Source organism: Sus scrofa, chromosome 14 (assembly GCF_000003025.6).
Source record: "Sus scrofa isolate TJ Tabasco breed Duroc chromosome 14, Sscrofa11.1, whole genome shotgun sequence".
NCBI lineage: Eukaryota > Metazoa > Chordata > Mammalia > Artiodactyla > Suidae > Sus > Sus scrofa.
This window is the reverse complement of record NC_010456.5, coordinates 84,539,473-84,565,566: the sequence shown is the minus strand read 5'-3', so window position 1 is coordinate 84,565,566 and position 26,094 is coordinate 84,539,473. Positions and strand designations below refer to the sequence as shown.

The 26,094-nt window shown below is 36.6% G+C and overlaps 1 long non-coding RNA gene across 3 annotated transcripts in view; it reads left to right on the top strand.

The window, feature by feature from the left end:
• Positions 1 to 26,094, top strand: part of LOC110256712 — a 251,639-nt gene that overhangs the window by 92,482 nt on the left and 133,063 nt on the right. For all 3 annotated transcript variants that reach the window (XR_002338609.1, XR_002338610.1, XR_002338611.1), the window contains exon 2: positions 8,629 to 8,815. This is a non-coding gene — a long non-coding RNA (uncharacterized LOC110256712). The remainder of the gene's footprint in view (positions 1 to 8,628; positions 8,816 to 26,094) is intronic.

Sequence of the window (26,094 nt, the reverse complement as noted above, 5' to 3'; positions counted from 1 at the left end):
GCCATAGGCATGGCCATAAAAATTAAACAAACGAAGAAACTATCTACCTCAGACACTGATGAATGCTTCGCCCTTAGAAGCCATGTGAGTTTATAAGTATTTGTTGTTTTCAGTTGCTAAATTTGGAGCAGTTTTTTTTACACAGCAGGAGATAACTAATACAATAGTGTTTAAAGCCATTGGTCTGGGGAAATCTAGGGAAGAAGGGAAGTCATGTTGTCTGGGAAGTGGAGCCTGAAGCCTACTGGTGTTTAAGTATCAGAAACAGGAAGAAGATACAGCTATATTACTTTGGCAAATTATTGGCATTTATTTTCTAAGTCCCATCACACAATGATAGAATAGCCTACAGTGATGTGGGTGAAGATCAATGAGATAACATTTGTAATGTGTGTAATACAGTGATGCAACATTATAGAATCTGAATTAGTATTTTCTTACTTTCCTAAATCCTGCATACCATAGTTTTAGGTTTTCATTATGATTAACAGGACAGGGTCTCAATATTCAGGTGAGCATCATGAAACATGTAAAATTTTCAGGATTATTTTCAAATTATGTTGACTGTGCTCTTTGTAGATAACTTTCTCTTCCTTTAAATTTATAAAATCCATTTTCCAAGGTCAGTAAAAGACTGTTATCAAAATATGCATCTATACCTTTAGAGTTATATGTATGAAATATTGCTGGAGATGGGGTAGATTAAGGACTTAGCTACAGAATGATGTAGATTTTCCTTTTAGTTTTATTCGTGTTTATTAATATTTTGTCTGACTGTTGAGAAATTTCTACTCAATAGTATACATATTTTTTCTAGGTATAATATCCTAGGAAGTTTTTTATGAAATGAGAATTTAGAAGGTATCTGTTCAAAACAGATGGGTGGAAAGTGTATTTTCCTCAGAAATTATTTAATGTCACATTTAGCAATACTGTACAGCTGAAATATGAGATTAGCCATCAGGCATCTGACAATTTGCATCCTTATCTGCCAAACACTTCAAAAAGACTTAACAATTCTGCATTTTGTAGAGTACTTGTAAAATTAGAATCTTGGTGATGGGAGAAAATTCAGGGCAATTATTTACCTTAGTTTGACTCCCTTAGAATTTTGGAACAAAGCTGCTATAAAACTCATTCTTGCGTTGTTGTGGAATAAATATTATGGCCAGATCACAAATTCCATTTTAGATGATGATGTTTATGTTTTCAGAAAAGCGGGCTAAAAAAACATTTAAGAATCTTTTAATACAAACCTATACAGAAAGGGAATTGTAAGCTGGTGTGGGTAACACTGTGAATCTTAAATGAGGAGTATGTCTACCACACATAGGACATATTGGTGCTGCTGACATGGTTGTTGAAATTACTTTTTAGGGCTGCACCCACAGCATATGTAAGTTCCCAGGCTAGCGGTTGAATAAGAGCTGCAGCTGCTGGTCTATGCCATAGCCACAGAAAAGGGGGATCTGAGCCACATCTGCAACCTATGCCGCAGCTTGTGGCAATGAAGGATCCTTAATTTACTGAATTAGGCCAGGGATTGAACCTGAATCCTAATGGATACTAGTTGGGTTCATTACAGGAACTCCTAGAATTACTTTCTTTACATTTTTTTTTTTTTTGCCTGTTGCTTTTCTAATCTTTTATCTTCTACTATTTATTGGTACATTAAGCATGTGGGAAATATAATCATTCACTTTTTCCTTCCTAAAATATAAATTTCATTGTTAGGAAAAATGTTCAATGAGGGAAGAACATGAAATTTTTTTTTCAGTGTTTCTGTGTGACTCAGGTCTATTTCCCTGAAAACAGACTAGGAGATAAATGCTGGAAAAGCTGATTAGAGATCTTCCATGAGGGAAACAAGATTGGGCCGAAGGAAAATTTAAACTGTGGAAGCCCTATAGCAGGAGCATTCTGGAGCTGGATTTGACCTTCCTGTTTGTCCCAATACCCTTTGGTTGACTAGTCGTTGGATGCAGGCTGCTTCCAAAGAGAGAACTGTACACCTGTAAGCCAGTGGAGTGATGGAATCTGTTTGCACTCCCTCCAGAGTGCTGACTGCTAGAGATCCAAGAATTTGGCAAACATATTATTAAACTGTTGATACCTAGATGTCAGCTGTCATAGGATTATGTATTTCAGGGCTTTCTTCTTGGAGCATCAGTTTACCAGCACAATACCATGTGCATCCTTGGGCAGGGTGGTTTCCTTCAGCAGAAGTAATGCCCAGAGAGTTCCTCGGTTGTGAGCCATTAGTGGGAAACAATCCCAGATGCCAAAGCAATGAGTGTCCTGGTCATTAAAGGGGAGATTTGAGCAATTCAGAATGACACACTACAGTTCACACCATTTATCACACACGTTCATTTGCTTCGTACAGTAAGTTCAGCCCATTTGAGAAAGATTACGCCAGAATTCTAGGCTGTCTCTTTTCCTTGGATAATTTAGAAGATGAAAGTTAGTTTAGTAGACCTTGAAGCCACACACTATGCTCATAATTTTCCTTCCTCTCTCTTTTATAATGCCTTGTATATTCTCTTTGTGGTTGTTTAGCACCTCTGCTGCTCCAGGTGGTGTATCCGATGGGGTGAACCTTATCTCCTTTTCATGTGTGGATTCTATACCTGTGCTTTTAACATCAAAAATGGATAATGCAGTATGTAATGACTGTTAAATGGATCACCTGGGTGCCACAGTTACTTATCCCTGAAGCCATAAGCCTCACCACCTGCTCATGGTCAAGGTGAATTACTAATGGCAGTATGTTGCTGCTTTCTTCACCTCTGGTCTCTTGGCTCAGAGGACCTGAAGTGAGTAGACAGAAGCCTGAAAATGAAGTTTACTGAAACTCTGTGTCTCCTGGTGGAAGTTTTATACCTTTGGGTCCTAGACACTCTAGATCTTCAGACTCTAAAGTATAGACAATGGAAATACAAATTTTCTACATGGGTTATGGTGCACATAGTAATTAAGGCTACCTATTTCTACCCCTTTAGCTCTTAGATTCATCCATTAACTGGAGACCTTACATGCTTCTGTCTTTAAGCTGGTGCTCTAGCTGAGTCAGGGCAGCAGCTTTGGGAGAGTATCATATGAAATGTGACACCCATGGTTATGTGTCCACTGACACCTCTTGTTTGGTGTGAAGGTGATCCCTTGGTCTATGGTGGTATTGTACAGGCTTATGTGTTGGTGTGTTGGATATTCTGAATACCTTTGGATAGTGTGCTATCTGGGGCCGTGTTGGCCAGAAAGAAAAAGCTGTACTTAGAATATATGTTGATTCCAGTCAAGATGAATAGTTCTATTCTAAGATAGGAAGAATCCAATATAATAAACCTGCCACAAAAAGTCTTTTTGGTGGAAAATATCTCATTAGGGTGTAATGTTGGTTTGTGTTGTGGCAGGTTCAACATTTGGCAGAAGAGGTGGCTATATCAGTCTTAGAGAGTACGAATACATGCTTTTGGGACCATAGCATCTCTGACCTCATGGCTGATCTATTTATGAGCTCGTTGTATGAGGAATGGGGTGGCAGATGATAAGGGCTGATGGATGGCAAAAGGCAGAGTTGCTCTGACTATTTGATAGTTCAGTACTTATTTCATTTAATGTATTTTTGGATGGATGTTTTTACATAAGTCTTCAAATACTATGACCACTTACACTGGTACCTCCATATGCCTCTTTCCCAGATCTCTCTGTCCTCAATCTTCCAACTTTCTCCTTCTAGGATCATAAAAATTCAGCCAGTTATTTACCATTCTTCATTAGTACATTTGCATTCTTATCTTGGACTTCTTCCTGTTCCACATAAGTAGATAACAAAATGTCTGAAGCTTGGCCTTTTTCTTTCTCTATCATCTAGTCAAAGAAAAGTTGTCTCTTGTGGTCATAAGTATGAGCTGAAGGAGAAGCACGAATACATCTTAGTAATTTATGTTTTTGCTTTTAGGGCCGCCCTTATGGTGTATGGAAATTCCCAGGCTAGGGGTTGAATTGGAGCTGTAGCTGCCTGCCTATGCCACAGCCACAGCAATGAGTGATCTGACCTAAACCACAGCTCATGACAATGCCAGATCCCCGACCCACTGAGCAAGACCAGGGATCAAATCTGCATCCTTGTGGATACTACTTGGATTAATTTCCACTGCTCCTCAATGGGAACTCCACAATATTAGTAAATTGTATAGAGTTCTGGGTTATCTGCTTATGTAAGCATGATGCCTTACTATGCCAGGTCTGAACATACCATTTTCATATTTCAATGAATTGCTGTTGGATTGGTCCAACCTATAACTTCATGAGTTTGAAAGAACATGGCTATGGCCACATGGTTATATAATGTCCATGGTTGGACATTCTGTCAGGGTGCAGTAGCAGACCAATAGCTATTTATCAGATGGTGTGGAGTTATTGACCACAGGGCAGAAACTTGTTCTACATCCCTGGAGGTCTGGTTGTGATTTTTTTATCAGGGGATTAATAAATGCCACATGCCACATTTACCATGAAAGAAATATCTTGTAGGATTTTAATTGAATAAAATCATATACTGCAGTAGCTAAGAGTTTGGATTTATAGTATGGCAGAACTTGACTGAAGTTTTACTTCTGCTATGTTTCAGTATGTTACCTTGCAAGAGTCATATAAGCTCTTTAAATTTTGATTATATCTGAAAATGTGAAAGAAGAATGTTCTAGTAGAGTACATTAAAGATAGCCCTCCCCCCAAAAATGCAGAGCACCTTGTGTGGTGCTGGCTCATAGAAAACACTTAATTAGAGTTCAAATTTTTATATTAATCATCAATATTATTATTTTAAAATTTTACTTGTAAAACGTGTCCACTTAGTTTTCAGATGCACGCCTGGTGGATCTGAATCTTTTTGTTTGTGAATAAGTATTAATGTGATGTGTGTGGATGTTTTACATTCTTAAGACGAAATGTTTATACCATAAATATTTTATTCATATTTTATTAAAATAGATAAAAAAGAGCACAAATGCCAAGACATTAAGATAACACAAAATAGAAGTGTGAATTATTAAAATAGCTAGGGGTACTGCTGAATCACAAGAAAATATATTTTCTCTTTATTTCTTCCAGTCCATTGTATATCCAAAGTATTATCCTCTTATCAAAAAGAGGACACTATATGGGAGTTCCTTTTCTGGTTCAGCAGATTAAGAACCCACCCATGAGCATGTGGGTTCAATCCCTGGCCTTACTCAGTGAGCAAAGGATCTGGCATTGCTGTAAGTTGGGGTGTAGGTTGCAGATGCAGCCTGGATCCCATGTTGCAGCGGCTGTATCATAGGCCAGCAGCTGCAGCTCTGATTCACCCTCTTGGCTGGGAACTTCCATATGCTGCAAGTGTGGCCATAAAAAGAAAAAAAAAAAAAAGAAAGAAAGAAGAGTCCACTATATATTATTAGTAGAAATTAGAGAAAGGATCTAAAAGAGTATTTTGTTTTCCTCCCTCCCTCTCCCTTCCTTCTTTATTGTGTTTCCTTTAGCAAAATGTAAATTGTGATAGCTTAATTTTGTGTTTTAATTTGATATAATGTTTTGAAAATTACTAGGCTTAGGTGGCAGATATAGAAGGATTCCAATTAAAGTCTGTATTATAGCATAAAATATAAACAAATCATCTAAGCATATGCTTTCCGACCCTACCCCCATTAAACTCCACCTATAGTTAAATATTTTATATCATTGCTGGATGTATTGTACGTGCCAGGACCTCAAACATTTTATTATAGATATACCAAAGAATCCTGGTATGTTTTTCACTCTAGAGGGGCAAGAGCTAATGGAGAGGACAGGTGGAAAGAGTAGCACTTGAAATCCCTCTTGGCACTGCAAATGGATAACACCAGGGAGTCCTCACTTTGGGGTGGCCCAGGGTTCCTGCTGCATCGGAAGCTATAGGATGTAGTCCTAGGATGGGGATTTGCTCTCCACAGTTGGTCGGAAGAGGTGCTGTGTTCCTAGTGTTAACTGGAGCTTGTACTTGCCAGCACTTGCATCATTCTCTGTATGGATTAAATCATGAGCCTCTGCAGCTGCCGACCTGCAGCACCCCCTGAGTGCTGCTCAGGGGGGAAATCAGGAGTGAAGCACTCTGTGCTCTGGGAAAACTAGAAGAATAGGTCTTCAGATAGATTATTTACAGGAGAAGATTTTATGTGCCCAATTCTTTCATCTCTTCATATCTAGGGAAAAAAAAAAAGCTAAAATCCTCATATCTAGGAAAACAGTGATGTCTGCTCATCAGGGAGATCAGCAACAAACTTTTTGAAAATGTGTTCATGGCTGCATACACCTCCCCCTCACCTTTATCATATACACTGATATTATTTCCTCTGCCTCTTTGGAGTGATATTTCACAGTCATCTGCAAATGCGGCCACCTCCAAAGGTGAGAGCTGGTTGATCTGCAGGCTGTGAAAACTCTGATGGTCCTGATAGTGGAGGAACCCCCCATGTTTGAAGTTCACAGGCACAGACCTCTCAACTCAGGGCCGCCGCAATGGGACCTTGGGACGCATCTCCCCTCCTCAAGAATCTATGCTCTAGTGGACCCTGAACCCTAGATGAGCCCCCAAATTGTTGGGGAAAAATGACTCTGGCTCAGATCATCAATGTTGGAAAGTAAGACACATGAACATGGGGAGCTCTCGACAAGGCTCTTTACTTCTGCGGAAGAGCATGCGTGCTCAAAAAGTACACATGAAAGGGGAGACCCCACCTATTTATCCTTAATGCAGGTGGTATATCTGTCCCCTTCCTATCGGTCAGGTCTCAGTTGGCTAATTTGAAACAAATTGTTACTGGGAGAAGAGGGAAAGAGGGGGGCAAAGGAGGTTGTCTCAGTCAAAGCAGGAACAAAATGGAGTAACCAAGACTTCCTTTGATAGAAAAAATGTAAGTTAATTCACACACATATTAAAGGAATGATTTCATTTGGAATGACTTCAGAGCACAGACCTCTCTTGTTCCTGCTACCTACCCTTTGTTACAAAACTCCTGTATATCCTAGCTCCCTGCTCACCTCCTCAGAGTGGTTTCTCAGAACTACCAGAGATGCTCTCTTCTGGGCCTAAGTCCTAATTTTGCCCCACGTAAAAATTAACTCTCAATTTTGAGGTTGTGCATTTTTTATAAGTTGACATTAGTCAAGCAAAAAAGTCATGTAGAGTAAATCAACCCAGCTCAGAGACCTTGTCAGCAAGAGAAAGAGTAGAGGCAAATGCTCTTCCTCTGCTGCCCACATAGCCTGTCCTCTCAGCTCAGTTTCTGGACCTCAGAACTCACCATGTAAATTTACATCAGTCAGCTATTGAGCTTAAGGTCTGATCAAAGGATGTTGTCAGAAATCAAGCAGTACTTGAGGAAAAAAAAATAAAGGAAATGAGGCTACTTAATTTATGGACAAACATGTGGGTGATCTGGAGGATGTCTCTTCATTCAGAGTAAATATGTAGATTAAGACTGGCATAAGACCCATGAAAAGCCTACATCAATAAGGAAAGAGAAAAATATAACTAGCAAGGCTCAGATGAATACATACATGTGCATGCATCACTAGTCACATTCCCATATCTATATTTATGTAGATATTATGTATCTCTATATCTGTATATTCATAAAATTTGCTTGCTTCATTCCAATTTTGTCTGCCAATGAGATTTCCCAAACTACACTTTATTGGAAAAGGATATGAAACACAGTTTTAAGATCACTATAAAGGAGAGACAAATACATATCAGCATCAGACAGGATGCTTCTGGGTGACATTTCAATGGGCTCTGTCCTTAGAAAAGACAAGCAGCCAGCACATGTGAAGAAGTATTGTCATATACATGGTTGTGTGTATGTGTATATACATTTATAAACCATTGCTATTTGTTGCCCAAATCAGTAATTTGTGATTGTCTACAAATTGCAAAAGTAGATCTGAACACTGTTTTCACCTTGACCTTTCCCTGTTGTAATTGAGACATATTTTAGGACAAGAAATGGCCTCCTCACTGGGGCCTCTTGCAGTAAGGATTTTTCTTACAGAGATGCAAAGAGGTACTGCCCTGGCAACAGGCATTCATACATTTTTTTAGTTTCCATTTGAAAAACAGTAAAGAAAGGTCAAGTGGCCAAATGTGTTAGCCCCTGTCCACTGCTGTGTTCACTGCATACAGATTTTCTAAAAGCAAAATGTAAGAATGGCTGCTGCTTTTAAAGCAGGTTGGCAAACATTTTCTCTAAAGGGCCCGAGAGTAATTAATTCAGGCTTTGTAGGCTATACAGTTTATATCTCAGCTGTCAACCCTGCCATGACAGGGCAAAGCTACTATAGATAATATGTAAATGAATGAGCATTGCTGTGTGACAAAAACAGCAGTCCTGATTTGTCCCTTAGACCATAGTTTGCAGACTGTGATTTAGTGAGTATACGTCCCTTAATGGAAGTTATGGTACTGAACACAAAAAAGACAAAAAGACATAATTTTGTATGAAATTGAAGCTTTTTATACTGGGGCAGAGGAAGGGAAATTTAGATGATTAAGAAAGAGTACTATATTCCAATAATGGAATTACCTTGATTTTTTTTTTTCTTCAGAATCGACACTTCAGGGATAGCGATCATGTTCCAGCAAGAAGGCCAACTAAGTTATGCTGTTACACAAACCTGAATATGCTGAGTAAATTGTACTTTTAAAAAACACGTGACAAGGAATTCCAAAACCAGCAGGAGAGAGAAGAGACTCTCCAGTTGCCAAAAACTAGAGAAAGCATAAAGCAAAATAGTAAGTATGTGACCTGCCCTATACCTAGAACTTATGTTGTAGGCTGTGTGTGTGTTGGGGGAAATCTCCTGGAAGTACTGTTCACTAGAGATGGGAGTATTGTTTTTCTCTTTTTAAGGCTGAGCTTTGAAAACATGAAATGTTTTAAACATACACATAGACAGTAATGGCACAAAACACATCACTGTAGTGAATGCTAAACAGATTCACCTTTTAGGACCAAAGCAGTGCACAGTCCCTCACAGCTGAGGGCTAGAGCTATGGACTGAATTGCTCTCGGCTGAAGCAAGTTGCCTTGCCCAAACTTTTCGCCTCTTCCCCAAGGTCAGCTGAAACCCTATCACTGGTCAAGGCAAAGATCTCAACACTCAACACGCTTGACTCAATTTCTGAAATCTCTGAAGCATCGTCCCAGCTTTAGTCATCTCTGTGGGATCAGATGGTACTCCTGTTTTAACTGAATTCCAATTCATTTTTCCCTCCCCAGTCCTTCTTTCTTCATTTCTTTTAAGGGTTGTTCTCAAGTGTCTACAAAACAGTCTTAAATTCAATTACCAGGGAAATGGATCTAAGATAATCATCACCAGCTTTATAATTTAAAATTATTTCTTATTTGTTTATATGAAACAAATTTTTATTTTCATTGAGAAGTTAAATATTGTAGTCATAGTTGAAAACACTTCCCTCCCGTTATCTCTAGAGAACTGCATAATCTTTAATTCAGTGTTTACAATTCCCATGAATGCTTCTGTGTTTTAGCATATACTTATGAGTCCACAAACATTGTAGAGTCATTTTTGCAGGTATTTAAACTTTATGGCACCATAGAATACATCTGCAACTTGATTTTTGTTTGTACTCAAAATCATTTTTGAAATTTATATTTTCTGATATAATTAACTTTAAAATACGATCTAAAGCAAATATGTCAAAATACTAAGAGCTAATACATTTCAAATGAAAGGACGTGCATATCTGGTATATTATCTCCTATACACTTCTTTATACTGCATCTTTCAGAATTAAACATTTAAAAAAAAGTAAACTAGTTTACTTAAAAGAAAAATTAAAAACGTGGAAATCTATTGTGTTCTTCCTCCACACCTGTCTAGTCAGTAGAATCCAAACTGAATCATGCTGCAAAAGGCTCATAGGCAATACAAATAAACCTAACTGTCTCCATCAGCAGCTCCATGCTGATCTCGGCACATCATTTTCAAAGGTATAGCCCTGAAAAATGTTTTATATAAAAGCTACTTTCTAGTCAAATAATCCATTAATTGTGTAAGCTATAGTCTTCTCTGGGATGTATGTTTGCTTCTCAATATTAAAGGCAGAAATTCTGCAGTAAATAAATCTATTCAATTTTTATGTAACTAGTACTTCCCAATTTTGTTTTTTCATAATTGTTTTTGCTCATAGAGCTCCTGCTAAACTTTCCACAGAACAAGCATAATGTGGACTCACTTCACAGTCAGCTGTTATAGTTATATTTTATGTAGTTTCTGTCCATCCTCAAATGTTCCATGAATTATTGTGTCTCCAAGTTATGTAGTATCTGTTACCCACGTTGAGTGTGTTTTATCCGTCTACCCAATATGAAGCTTGCTGTGCTTATAAAGTGATTTAACAAGTCATCTATACTGTGTGGAGTACCCAAGGCACTACCTCATCCATTAGAGAAGATCCTAATTAGTTAGAAAATCAGGTCCTCGAAGGCTGGGTCAGTATTTCTTCTGTTCACTCTTAATGGATGACCAGGACCTGGCACAGGATGGAGCAGTAAATGTGTGTTGAATGCCTGTTGGATGGATGAGTGGATAAATATGTATTCTCATAGAATCAATGCACAATTATCATATTATAGTAAAATAGTTCCTTTCTACTTCTCTCATGCCAAACTGTGAGTTCCATAATCAGGAATTATGGCTGATTCATGATTACATCTGTAATGTTTCACATCATGTCTGTTATGTACATAACAGATGCTCAAGAAATACCATTTAAATTGTTTTTCTGGGGAAAAAGATAGAATATAGAAGGAACTCAAAAACTTTATATGGAAGTCAAGCTTGAAATACTCTCCCAAAAAATGTAATGAGGAAGGGAGTGAAAAGAAACTGGTTAGAACAGTTAGCCTATTTAAATGTGTATAAATTATCTTTCCATGCAATTTTCTTTCCCATTGCTCTCAGTTTTATGTGGAGGGAGTGGCTCTTGAAGGTAAATTAATCAGGGGTCCAAGTGCCATGTCTCAGAAAACACTTTATGAGAAACATTTAGTTTGTACAACTTATAAGCAGCCTCCAAAGTTTATAACATGCTAGCCTGGCACCAGGATTGTGTCCTCTCAGAGGCACAGTGCCCTCAGGGTACAGATGACTTCTTTCAGAGAAGTGAAAGTCGTATACTCCAAGAGCAAGCAGGAGCTAATGCATTTAGAAAATTTTTATTAGCTAACCTGTGATCAGTCTGATGGTCATTACTCTTGTTTAATGGTCCCAGTCAAAACTATTTTGGTTCAAATACTCTTTCTGATTACCTCAGCTTTGTCATTCTCCATAATTCTTTCTTCTCATCCAACTGTTTGACTCATTGCTTTTGAACCTGGAACCTACCATTGTGCGGCACACTTACCCTCTTGTGTTTTGTCTTCATAGAATTGTCCCTCTAACCCTGTGTTTTTAGAAGAGCTCTTCTATGGGAGGTACCATTCTTCTCCTGCTCTCTCCAATAGAGCACATGCATGTCACACTCCTGAAATAACTCAGAGTAATGAAGTGAGACTGGCACCTTGGTCCACTGTGGTATTTTTCTGATCACATCTATCTTTACATTATGCAAAGAAATATTCTCTGTTGCTTGAGGTTCATGCCAGACAATTAGAGTAGTAGCTACCTTTCTATATTGAGACTATCTGCTTACTGCAGTCCTCTTCTCTTGGTCTTTTTGTCCTCCATCTTTGCCCGTCCCCAGAGGGTGGAGTTGAAACTCTTCTGACTGGTCTTGTAGAACCCTATAATTTTCCGGGAATGAATCGGACAATGATTCTGCATTTACTTGTGCATATTCCTTAATAGATTGTGACTCCCTGAGAGTAAATATTGTCTTTTTTTTTTTTCATTATTGTACCCTAGTATTGAGCACAAAGCCTGCCCCCACATTTTACAGTAGTAAATATTTGTTGGAGATCTAACTGATTATAGGGTCCAGCAGGGCAGTGAGATCAGGGTTCCATCTCAAACACATCATTAATATTGTTGACATTTTTCACCAGTGATCCTCAGGTCTCCTCAGAGCTCTCCTAATTACCACTGGCTGCTGTGTTTGCTGGACTTTTGCTCATTTATATTTCTCAGACAGCTTTTGTAGTACATGATTTTTTCTTCTTTTATTCATTTCCTGGTTTTTGGTTCATGTCCTATGCTCTCAGGTGAATCATTGGCATTCAGAAGTTGGGTTAAGGGAGACTATTTAGGTGGATAACTGTCAATTCACTTTAGAGAGGATATAATACCAAGTAATCTAGAAACTTTTTGCTGCCCTGACCATTATGGAGAGACCTTCCAAATTGTTCTACTCAAGTCTAGAGTACCCATTGTGGCACAGCAGAAATACATCTGACTAGTATCCAGGAGGATGTGGATTTGATCCATGGCCTCACTTAGTGGGTCAGGGATTCAGTGTTGCCCTGACCTGTGCTGTAGGTTGCAGATGCGGTTCAGATCCCAGGTTGCTGTGACTGTGGCATAGGATGGCAGCTACAGCTCCTATTTGACCCCTAGCCTTGGAACTTCCATATGCCATATGTGTGGCCCTAAAAAGCAAAAAAAATAAAAATAAAAAATTGCTGCCTACCATCCCCTCCAAGCTGGTGTATTATCACATCCTAACTCTAATATTTAAGCACCTATGCCATCTATGCACAGGTCACTTTACCTTAAACTTATGCTTTTGAGATGTTAGTGTTCTTATTTGGAGTTGGACGAATAATCAAAAAATAATAGTCCCATATTAAGAAATTTGATAAAGATTGTTTTAGGTGTCTTCCTCAATCTCACTTTTCCTATCAGAAACACCTAAATCCACATAACTTTTAGAATTATCTGTATTACTTTCTATAAACAAACTCTAACTTCCAGTTTGCTCTGCTCTGTTCCTCACATCTGTTTATTCAGTGTTGAGTAATGATTCTGTGAGGTTGCCAGACTCCCGCCGATGGCCCATAGATTTCAAATCATGTCCTCCTTATTTGAATTTTATTTTGATTCCAATGACCCTGGATCAGACTGAATTTCAGTTAAAGTCCTATAGTTCAGCCTTGACTCTTAAAATTTTTTCTAAGCTTTTATGAGTCAACTTAAATCATCAAACATGTGACAGTAAGTATTTCAATTCTCTTGACCTATCCTTGACCACGCTGTGTCTATCTGGCCATTTGTCCTGGAGAAAACTAAGGAGAAAGGAAAGTAAGATCTCCATTTCCTTTCCGAAGGAACAGTTTTCACAACTGTCTTCGTGGTTTTACCTTGTTACATGCAGCTTCCTATATAGTCCCTGTATAGCCCCTGAGCTGGGGACCTTATTTTCCTCTGTCCCTCTCTGAATGACTTGGCTCTTGCTTTTTACATTCAGATGGCCCCTTCTCTGGAACTCATTGGACTCAGTCACATATTCACATTCTGTTCTACCCTCTGAAATACCAAGTGATGTTCTATAAAATTTCTCCCTGAAAAACTTGTTCTTTGATTCCCAGAATACCAACATGGTAATGTTTCAGAGCTGGCTAGGATATAAATGTGCACCACTTATATTCTTAAAGAGCACCACTTGAAAAATAAGGGCTTTAAATCATTGTCAGGGGAAAGGAGTTGCTATTTCAAAGCCAAACATTTGAATACTTAGTATATTTAAGTATTCTATATATCTCATATGATGATTAAAAACATTCTGTGGTAGTAAAAAGATATTGGTGTTTTTAAAAATCTATTCAACCTGCACAAGTCATAAAAGAAACAAACCCCAAAAGAAAAATTTTAATAGGAAGACATTGGGTATATGGAGTATGGTAAAATGCCTACATTGCATTTCAATGCAAAGAGTAAGCTCTTTGCTTTTCATATGAAGCCACATTAATTTGAACTCCAATCTGGCTTTGAATTCTGGCTCCCTAATTAATTATGTGACCTCAGGAAAGTAATTTAACTTCTTCAACCTATAAAATAAGGAGGGTTAGTTCGTTAAAAGTATAACAGAGTTGATGTGGCTATCAAATAAAACATTGTGTGAGTGAATTTAGCAGAGTAGTTAGCAAGTGTCAGGTGATCAATCATCATTAGCTTTCTATAGTACATTAACTGCAAGAAGAAAACCCTTGGATATATTTCTTAGAAGGCATCCTTATTAGGGAAAGAATCATTAAAAATAATAAAATATGTATGTGGGGAATATAAGCAGAGATAAATGCATTTATGAAAATGATGCTACACTTGAAGCACATTATTTAAGCCAGGGTAAAAAGAGATGAGTTTCCAGTTTTTTTGTTTTTTTAATTATTCATTCAGAAATTATGGAATAGCAGAAACAAAAAAAAGCCCACATGGATCATCCTCGATCTTCTCTGAGCCTCAATTTTCTTATCTATAAAATATCTAATTCACTATTGTCTTGGATGGGAATTAAAAATAGTAAACAATAGGTGAGAGTTAAGTGCAAACTATAGAGTACTGTACAGTACAGGGCATCATCAGTTAATCCATCAGCAAGAATTTAGTAAGTGCCTCCAAAGAGTTTTTTTCTGGACTTAGTTTTGTTAAGCATTCTAGGAAAAATGCTACCAGAGTAACATCTCTGTAATTTCAGCATATGTTGGGATATGTGGTTAATATAAATTCAAATGAAAGTGTATTATCTGGTGTTTATAAACCCAGCTATTATTACTTTGAACAAACTATTATCTTTTAGATTAGTTATGAATGAGAAAAAGATTTTACCTTCAATTAAACTTTTTTTGATGCTCTTCCTTTTTCTTTGTGTAGCTGAATTTCTGGCTTATATCATTTCTTTCTCTTTAAAAATTTTCTTCTAATATTTCCTACAAAACAAATCTACTGGCAACAAATTCTCCCTAATTTTGTTTGTCTGAATGTCTTTATTTTCCCTTCATTTTTGAAGGACATTTTTGCAAGGTACATAATACCATGTTGGTGTCAGAGACCCCAGTGACAGGGTCCCCCTGGAGCTTTTAATACCAAGACTTGTCCACACTAAGCTATCAAGTTGGTAGGTTTTGTTCTCAACTCTTCAAATATTGTACTTCACTCTCCTCTTTTGTGCACAGTTTCTAGGGAGAATTTGGGTGTAATTCTTATCTTGTTTCTCTATAGGCAAAGTGCTTTTATCCTCTGGCTTCTTTCAGGATTTTTTGTTAATCTTTGATTTTCTGAAGTTTGAATATATATCAATGCATATCACCTAGGTATAGTTTTGGGGTTTTGTTTTGTTCTGTTTTGTTGCATTTATTCTGCCTGGTGTTCCTGAGCTTCCTGGTTCTGTGGTTTCATGGCTGATGAGATTTGGGGAAATCTCAGTCATTATTGCTTCAGATGTTGCTTTGGTACTTTTCTCTGTTTCCTTCTCATCCCATTATGTTTGTTATGCCTTTTTAGTTGTTGGATAGTCCTTGATATTCTGGTTTTTTGTTTTGGGTTTTTGTGTGTGTGTGTGTGTGTGTGTGTCATTTTTCTCTGTGCTTTTCAGTTATGAAAGTTTCTATCGCTATATCTTCAAGCTCATAAATTCCTTCCTCAGACATGTCCAATCCACTAATGAGCCCATCAAAGACATTCTTCGTTTCTGCTACAGTATTCTTTATCTTTAGCATTTAATTTTTATGTTTCTTAGAATTTTTATATCTCTGCATATATTATCCTACTGTTCTGTAGGCTCTTTTTTTCCTATTGGAGGCCTGGGTATATCAATCATAATTGCTTTAAATTCTGGCCTGACTCTAGTTCTCATATGTGTTCAGATTCTTTAAACAGTGTTTTGTTTTCTTTTTAGTAGGCCTTATAATTTTTGGTTGTGATTCAGAGATAATGTACTGACTGAAAGCAACTCCAATAATTAGGCCATTAGTGGTTTGGAAGAAAGATGTGTGTGTGGGAGTAGTATTCTATAATCCTATAGTAGGTCTCAATCTTTTGGTGAGCTTGTGCCCCTGGACTGTGAACATTACTGGTGCTTCTTAGTTTTTATTTTCCATATTAGGTGGGAGAGGATGGCTAGAAGAGGCTAGAAGAGGGTATTTGCCTTTCCTTAGTGAAGGCTAGACTCTAATAAAACCCAAGCAAGTTAGGATCAGGTAAAATGGATTCTCTTGAGGACAGGCCTTATTAAGAAGAAAGAATACTCTAGCATATTTCCAAACTTACAGAAGTGTCAGAGACCCCAGTGACAGGGTCCCCCTGGAGCTTTTAATACCAAGACTTGTCCACACTAAGCTGCTTTCAATTCATCAGTTACAGTTTATGTTTTCCTACCTGGCATTGGTTACTGAAGAGGTTTCTACTTGTAGGTTTCTGCTTGAGTAAGTTGTGATTCTTTGTGTCTGTCTATCTCTCCAGTTTTTAAAGTAGTGATTTGCCCCATGACCTTCCTTCTCTGAGAGATAAGACCTATTGATTCTTTCAGTCTGTTCAGTTTTGTTAAGACAGAGTGGTGACTTAAAATCGTCTTTAACGCTGAACTGGAAAATAGAAGTCTTATACTATGAAAGTTTAAATTTAAAAATAATCCTTTTCTGTATGGGAAACATAGCTCTGACACATCAGTGAAATAAAACTAGCTTACTAAAAGAATTTTCAACAATGTTTTATGCCAGAAGAAAATAGAATAATATGTTTAAGATATGTAAGAATAAAGGTGTAATAAAGATTAACTTTCTATTTTTAGGATAAAAGGGAAAATAGTGTTATTTTACATATATGAAAGAATAATATCATTGGGAAAAATATATACATTAAAGATAGTGGATTAATCACTTATAAATCTAGTATGAGAGTTAAAAGGCAAAAGTAGTTAAAATCATTATTATAATAATTAAAGGGTACACTAGATAAAAAGATGTAAAATGTGACATTAAATATAAAATCCTAGGCAGAGGAGAATAATGTTGAGCTTTACAATGGGATCAAACTTAAGTTATTATCAACTTAAAATAGACTGTTATGGATATATGTTCTATGTAAGCCTCATGATAAACCTCAAAGCCAAAATCTATAGTAAACACACTAAAGAAACAGGAATGTAAGCATACCACTTAAAAAAAAGTCATAAAACCTTAAAGGAAGAGAGAAGAGAGAAAGGAACAGAGAGGAACTACAAAAATAGTCAGAAAGCAATTAACAAAATGGCAATGAGCATACACCTATCAATACTTAATTTAAATATAAGTGGACTAAATTATCTAATCAAATGATAGAGAGTGGCTGCATTGATTAAGAAGGAGAAGAAGTAGTAGTAGTTAATGGAAAGAGATATTTGATGAAAATAAATACCAAAAGAAAGGTGGAATAGCTACATATATTCCACAAGATAAATTTTAATGTTATGATAATAATGAGAGATGAAGGAGGGCATTATATAATGATAATTCATCAGTAAGGTGTAACATTTGAAAATACTTAGGCATTCAACTTAGAAGCACTGAAATATATAAAGCAAATATTAACAAAAGGGAGGAATAACAATGCAATAATAGCAGGGGACAGGAATTCCCTTGTGGTGCAGCAGGTTAAGGAACTTGTGTTATCACTGCAGCAGTTCAGGTTGCTGCTGTGGCACAGGTTCAATCTCTGGCTTGGGAACTTATTCATGCCATTGTGTGGCCAAAAAAAAAAAGAAAAAGAAAAATAGGGGACTTTAATACCCCATTAACATCAATAGACAGATCATCCAGACGTAAAATCAGTAAGGAAACATTGGCCTTCAACAATATATCAGATCAGATGGAGTTAAATATGTACATTTCATCCAAAAGCAACAGAATGAATATTCTTCTCAAGTGCATGTGGAACATTTCAAGATAGATCATATGTTAGGCCACAAAACACATCTTAATAAATTTAAGATTGAAATTATATCAAGCATATTGTCCAACCCTAATGGTATAAAACTAGAAATTAATTACACAAAGAAAACTGGAAAATTTTAAATTATGTGATTAAACAATATGCTACTGAGCAACCAATGTGTCAAAGAAGAAAGCAAAAGAGAAATAAAAAAAAAAAAAATACCTTGTGACAAATAAAACGGAGATATACCAAAAGTTGAGATGCAGCAAAAGAAGTTCTGAGAAGGAATGTCATAGCAATAAACGCCTACTTCAAGAAATAAGAAAGTCTCAGATAACCTACCTTTACACCTCAAGCAACTAGAAAAAATAACAAAGCCAAAAGTTAGTAGAGCAAAAGAAAGATTTGAGTAGAAATAAATGAAGACTAAAGAAACAATAAAAGTTCAGTGAGACGAAAAGATGGTTCTTAAACTTGAAAAACCTTTAGTTAGACTCACCATGAAATAAACAGAAGACTCAAATAAAATTAGAAATGAAAGAAGAGATATTACAATGATACCAGAGAAATGAAAAGGATCATGAGAGGCTACTGTTTACAATTATACTTTAACAAATTGCAACTATTTAAAAGAAATTGATAAATTCCTAGAAATGTACAACTTACTGGGACTAAATCATGAATAGACAGAAATCCCAAATAGACTAATTACTGGTAAAGAGATTGAATCAGTAGTCAAAAACCTCACAACAAATAAATCTTCAGGGCCAGAAGGCTTCACTGGTGAATTCTGCCAATTGTTCAAAAAAGAATGAAGGACAAGCCCTTTTAAACTCTTCCAGGAAAAAAAAAAAAAAAAAGGAGGATTGCTTCCAATTCATTTTATGAGGCCAGGATTACCCTAATACCAAAACCAGGCAAGGATGATACAAAAAAAGAAAATTATAGGCTAATATCCTTGATGAACATAGATGCCAAAAGTCTTAATAAAATATTTTCAAACTGAGTTCAGCAATATATTAAAAGTATCAGATACCATGACCCAGTGAAATTTATTCCAGGGCTCTAAGATGGTTTAGCATCTGTAAATCGTTCAGTGTGATACACCACAATAATGAAAAAAGGTGTATGGTTATCTCAATAGACACAGATAAAGCATTTGACAAAATTCTACATCTATTTTTGATTTAAAAAAAAAAAAAACTCCCAGCAAAATGGGTATAGAGGGAATGTATATCAACATAATAAAGACTATATATGACAAACCCACAGCTAACATCATAATAGTGAAAAGATGAAATCTTCTCCTCTAAGATCAGGAACAGGATAAGGATGCCCAGTCTTGCTACTTTTATTCAATAGAGTATTGAAATTCCTAGCCAGAGCAATTAGATATAACTAAATGAATAAATGGCATCCAATTGGAAAGGGAAAGGTAAAACTATCACTATTTGCAGGTAACATTATTTGTAGAAAACCCTTAAGACTCCATTTAAAAAAAAACTATTGGAACTAATAAATGAATTCAATAAAGTTGCGGGATTCACAGTCAATACAAAAAAATCAATTGCTTTTCTATACCCTAATAATGAACAATTATAGAAATTAAAACAATGCCACTTAAAATTGCATCAAAACATTAAAATACCTGGGAATAAATTTAACCAAGGAGACAACATACTTGATACTGAAAACTAGAAGACATTAATAAAATAATCTTTATCAAAAATCCCAATGGCATTTTCCACAGAAATAGAACAAATAATCCTAAAATTTGTATGGAATCATGAAAAACCCTAAATAAAGCACTCTTGAGAAAGAAAAAGACTAGAGATATCACAGTCCTTGATTTCAAACTTCATTACAAAAGTATAGTAATTAAAATAGCATGGGGAGTTCCCGTCGTGGCGCAGTGGTTAACGAATCCGACTAGGAACCATGAGGTTGCGGGTTCGATCCCTGCGCTTGCTCAGTGGGTTAACGATCCGGCGTTGCCGTGAGCTGTGGTGTAGGTTGCAGACGCAGCTCGGATCCTGTGTTGCTGTGGCTCTGGCGTAGGCCGGTGGCTACAGCTCTGATTCAACCCCTAGCCTGGGAACCTCCATATGCCGTGGGAGCGGCCCAAGAAATAGCAACAATAACAACAACAACAACAACAACAACAACAACAAAAAAAATAGCATGGTATTGGCATAAAAACAGACACATGGATCAATGGAACAGGATAAATAACTGAGAAACAAAACCACGCATAAATGGTCAATTAATTTATAACCAAGGGGCCAAGAATGTGTAAAAGGGACATTATCTTCAATAAGTAGTGCTGGGAAAACTGGACAGCCACATGCCCAATTAACTCAAGGTAGATTAAACATTAACTCAAAGTGGATTAATGTCTTGGACAGAAGATCTGAAACCATAAATATTCTAGAAGACAACATAGACAGTAAGCTGCTTGACATAGGTCTTGGCAATGGTTTTTTCAATCTGACAGCAAAAGCAACAAAAACAAAAACAAGTGGGACTACATCCAACTAAAAAGTTTCTACACAGCAAAAGAAACCATCAGAAAAATGAAAAGGAAACCTCCTGAATGGGAGAAAATATTTCCAAATTACATATCTGATAAGAGGCTAATATCCAAAGTGTGTAAAGAACTCAACTCAATAGGAAAGATTCCAAACACCCTTATTGAAAATGGGCAGAAAATCTGAATATACATTTTTCCAAAGAAGACATACAGGTGGCCAACAGGTACATGTAAATATGCTATGCATCATTAATCATACAGAAATAACAAAACCCATAAAATATCACCTTATACCTATTAGAATGGCTATTATCAAAAAGACTAGAAATGACATGTGTTGGCAAGGGTGTGAAAAAAAGGGAATTCTTGTGCTCCATTGGTAAAAATGTAAATTGGTGCAGCAACTATGGAGATCAGTACAGAAATTCTTTAAAAAACTAGAAATAGAACTACCATATGATCCAGCAACTCTACTTAAGGGTATTTATCCAAATAAAGCAAAAATACTAACTCAAAGATACATGCCCCTCATATTCACTGAAGCATTATTTTCAATAACCAATATATGGAAACAAACTAAATGTTCATCAGTGGATGATTGGATAAAGAAATTGTGCATATATAAACAATAGAATATTATCCAGACATAAAAAGAAAGATATCTTGACATTTGCGACAATATAGATAGACCTTGAGGGTATTATGCTAATTGAAATAAGTCAGACCAAGAAAGGCAAATACCACATGATCTTTCATACGTGGAATCTAAAAAATAAGCAAGCAAACAAACACAGCTTGTAGAAATAAGAGAACAGTTGCTTTTGGTTGAGTCTTCAAATGAACCAATCCTGCAATTGCCCTATCTTTAATAAACTTCTTCTTATTTGATGTGATAAAGATGTATAGATTGCTTATATCACATACACACACAAAACTGTTACGCAAAAACTCAGAAGACCTTTTTTGCCATTCAGCATTGTGAAAGATTCTGCTAGAAAGTAAGCTTCAAACTACCAAATTGACTAGAGAAGTATCATCATAGAAACCAATGGTGACCATCAAATATATAGCTTCTTGTGAAACTAAGAATAAATCAGGAGTCCCAAGCACCATGGGAGGACACATGTTCCTCATTATGTGAATATTAAAAATAATCCCTCCCAGCTATTTTCCCGACCCCACAACCTCAAAACTCCACCCTTCTCAATACCCCCTATTCACCTCCTCTCCTTACACATTGCCAATATCTTTATAGAGATACAGCTAACTTTGTAGCCTCTCCATGAGAGCCATTGTCCTGGTTCTTCAGTGAGATGGAAAAAGAAACAAAACAAAAAAGAAAGCTACCACTGACTCCAAAAGCCATCAAAATTCCTTTACTCAAGGTCCTCTCATCACAAAGGTGAATACCAGATGAGATTAATTTAGCTTCATGTCTCCTGGATCACACTAAAACAATTTATGGATAGTTATGCTTTAATTTTGAAAGCCATATATGCCGTCATTTCAGCATTCACTAGGCCCTTCAGGTAATGTCATCATTTAAATACACATTCATTATTTTAGAGAAAGAGGTAAATATTCTGCTCTCCAGTTTTTAGTATTAAGGAAGAATAAAAGTCCAAAATTATAGGGCTGAAGTCCACCAACAGTGCTAACTGGGCCAACTATAATAAGAAATAAGATAGGACATATGTGACTGTAGTTAGTATAAGAGATGATAAAACATGCCTCCTTTATGTAATTAATAAAGCTCAGGAGTTTCCATTGTGGGACATTCGAAAATGAATCCAACTAGTACCCATGGGGATGCAGGTTTGATCCCTGGCCTAGCTCAGTGGGTCAGGGATCCAGTGTTGCTGTGGTGTAGGTCGAAGACAAGGCTCGGATCCCAAGTTGCTATGGCTATGCTGTGTAGGCAGGCAGCCATAGCTCTGATTTGACCCCTAGCCTGGGATCTTCCATATGCCAAGAAAAAGAAAAAGAAAAACTCATTTTGGAATATAAGTCAAGCAATATTTGATGTTTAGTTCCAGAATCAAAGGCTCAGAACAAGGTGACCTGTCTCCTAATAGTGTAATTTTGCTCCCTAATAAATATCTCAAGGGGACAGCTTTCAGAATTTCTTTCTCAGTGATCCTCGTCGTGTAAGACACCATAAGTCTGGGGTCACCACTGTTCTGATGCCACAAGAAGAAATTATCACAATTATGGACAAGTTCTGCATGACTTCCTCTGCTGTTCTGGTTAAATTTGCTGCAGCAACATCTAAGGCAGTGAGCCATCTAATCAACAAAAAATGCCCTCCCCCACCCCAAGGATAAAGAAGGAAAGAGGTAGCAGGCAATTAAAGAAAGAAAGTTGAGTGTACATTTATCTGGAATGATGTACTGTTTTTGATGACCGTGGATTTCTGTGTATTCATTTATACACTCGTTCATTTAATGAACATTTGCGAGTATCAGTAAGAAACCAAATACTAATGGGTGCTAGGATTACAAAAGAGAATAATCTGATATTTATTGCAAAGGAACAATAGCATACATGCTGGAGTCAAGTGAAAAAATAAAAGCAAAGACAGAGACAAAAAGTGCTATTTTGCTAAGAGCTTTAATGGAAATATTTTGATATACTCTTTGGGCTTAATAGAGTAATAGTTTATTTAATCTGTTGGGATCTAGAAGGAGTTCACAGAGAAGTAATGTTGAAGCTAAACTTGTAGCAATGAGGAAACTTTCAGGATTAAATTTTGCTACACATAAAAAAAAATAAATCACAACCAACTTCATGAAAATTTATTTCTCTTTTATAAAATAATAAAAATAGCATGGATAGAAAACATACGAATATTTGGCTTGTCATGAGCCAGGCATTTTCTAGTACTGGCATATATTAACTTAATTGTTCTCAAGCCAGTCCTTTGAGGTTGTTGGTATTATTAGTTCCATTTTAAAGATGAGGAAATTGAGGCACAGAGGAGATAACATAATTTACCAAAAATCACACAGTTAATACATTGTATATCCGGGATTTGAACACTGGAAATCTGTTTTCAGAGTCAGGAGTTGGTCCTCACTTGGCCTGTGCAAGATGTGATTTGGAGGGAATGAGAGAGACAAAAGCATGGTATTTCTGTTGAAGTCTCATAAATTCTACTGCAGTGGACGTATTCAGAAATTGAGATTTCTGTGATTGAGGTCATCTCTTAAAGAAACAAAAGGCTACATTTCCTGAAAGTGAAAAGCGTAGAAAGATGGAGGTCATGGCTTGTGTATGCCCTGCTGACTTCTTGTATAATACTATCAAAGGGAAAACAAGATGCTTTATAACATGAATATGGCGACTTTGTCATGAAATATGTACTTTGCCTCTCATGCTGATTAGATAGGAAATAGAAATGATTTCTAGTCTTGCAAATCTGCAAACTTTGGCAGAAAGTTTTAGAAATTTCAGTACTAAGTAACAAGTAAATTAAAGGAAGGAAAGCAGGAATGAAAGAAAATTCTCTTATTCAAAATCTTCAAGTTTAGAAAACAATTGGTATATCTGTAGAGGAACTTGAAAGTGCAACTCTACGTGTTTTAGCAACAATACAAATCTGCCCTATTAGGAGGTCATTCCAGACGGAGCCTGACTTGGGCATTCACTTGGTGTTCATTTGGCAGGTAAGGGCATCAGTCATGTGTTTGATGGAGAGGGACTCTAAATTACTATTATTATAGAGACACACAAATAGGTAAACAGTCTGCCTTCTTAAATGAGACTCCAGAAAACTAAATTTCTTTCCATGTATACTTGGAATCATAAGAGCCATCCAGTAGACAGAGGTAGAGCTCAGCTCAGCTAACTGTTCCCACCCACCCATCCCAAATTCGAGTTAATTTCCTGTCTATTGTTAATTTTATTAGCTTCATGCAAATGCACATGAGACTGTGGCATTTTTTTTTAATTAAGTGGGGTTTAATTATACTTATTAAGAATAATGTCTGTCAGAAAATGAAATGGCAGGCTCTCTATTTACATGCAGGATACCATTTAAATATCTCAAAAAGAGAACATCAATACCCAGAAATAGTATTTTTGCCAAAGTTAAAATTCCATCATGGTATCTTGTATGTTCTATATGTCCTTTGGCAAAATCCTTGTAAAGCCAAGCAAAATGTTTTCTTCATTGCAAGGCATGGCTGATCTTTAGCTGCTGAGGTCTCAAGGGGTAGAGACAGGTAAATGTTGCACACCTGTTCACACTCTGGAGATTCACATGCAGGTTGGGGCTGTGTGCAGATTTCTTTCAGTCTAACCCTTTGAGATGGGTAAAGATTGCTTATCTGCTATTTTCTTAACATTATTCTTGAGAATAAGAATTCTCATGAGAACTGGGGATAGAGTCATTGATGTGGAGCAATTCAGAACATGGAGATAAAGATGTAAATAATGGTAGTTTCCAGCTCACCATGTTCAACTCAGTAACAAGTGAGAAAACTAAGGTCCAAAGAAAGTGACTTACAGGTTGTAGGCTTACATGGAAAAAAAAATCCTCTAATTGTTTTATGATTGAGATAGATGTCTATTTACTAACACAAAAATAATTTCCACATTGATTTAAGCAATATGTCATTATAATTGTGGAACAATATATATCAAAGTCTTTTTCTGAGTCCTTTTCTCTCTGAATACACTTTTCTGATAAAGATTTTATAGTTTATTTTTTAATTTTGCCTGTCTTTATTTTCTGATTGTTAACAAATATGCATTAGTTGTGTAACAGAGGAGGACAAAACATATTTGAATGTTGATGTGCTTTATCACCCGTAATATTAGAAAAGTTTAGAATTGGTTTAGACTGACCAACCTGGTGAGACTGCAATATGAATTTTTGAAAAGCAGTTTTCATGGCAGATGTTTTATAAGGCTTTTGCTTAGAGCTGGAATGTCCCACGGGGAGGAGAGAAGGCAACCAGTGCTTTGCCACTTAACATGTGGTCCATGGAATAGCACCATGGGCATCACCCAAGAGCTTGATAGAAATGCAGAATTTCTGAACTCAGCCCTACCATGTCAGAACCTACATTTTAACAAGGTCTCTATGTGTTTCATAAACACACTAGAGTTTGAAAATCACTATTCTAAACTAAAGAATTAAACTCTACTTACATCAAATCACTGAGTTTTGAGGAGGCATATAGAGGAAAGATATGGGGAAAAAGAGGATGTTAACAAATAGAACTGGGAAAACCACATAAATGCAGTCATAGAAGACTTGGGTTATATTTCTAACCTAGTCTAGATTATATAATTTCTTTCTTTTTTTGTTTTTTGTTTTTGTCATATGGAGGTTCCCAGGCTAGGGATCAAATCAGAGCTGTAGCCACTGGTCTACACCACAGCCACAGCAACGCCAGATCTGAGCCATGTCTGAAACCTACAACACAGCTCATGGCAATGCTGGATCCTTAACCCACTGAGTGAGGCCAGGGTTCAAACCTGGATCCTCATGGTTACTAGTCAGATTCTTTACCACTGAGTCACAATGAGAACCCCTAGATTATATAATTTCCTTGTTAGACAGTTTCCTTATTTGTATATGAGGTTAACAGTTTCTATACAGGCATATCTTGTTTTATGGCCCTTAGCTTTATTGCATTTTGCAGCTACTGGGTTTTTTACAAATTGAA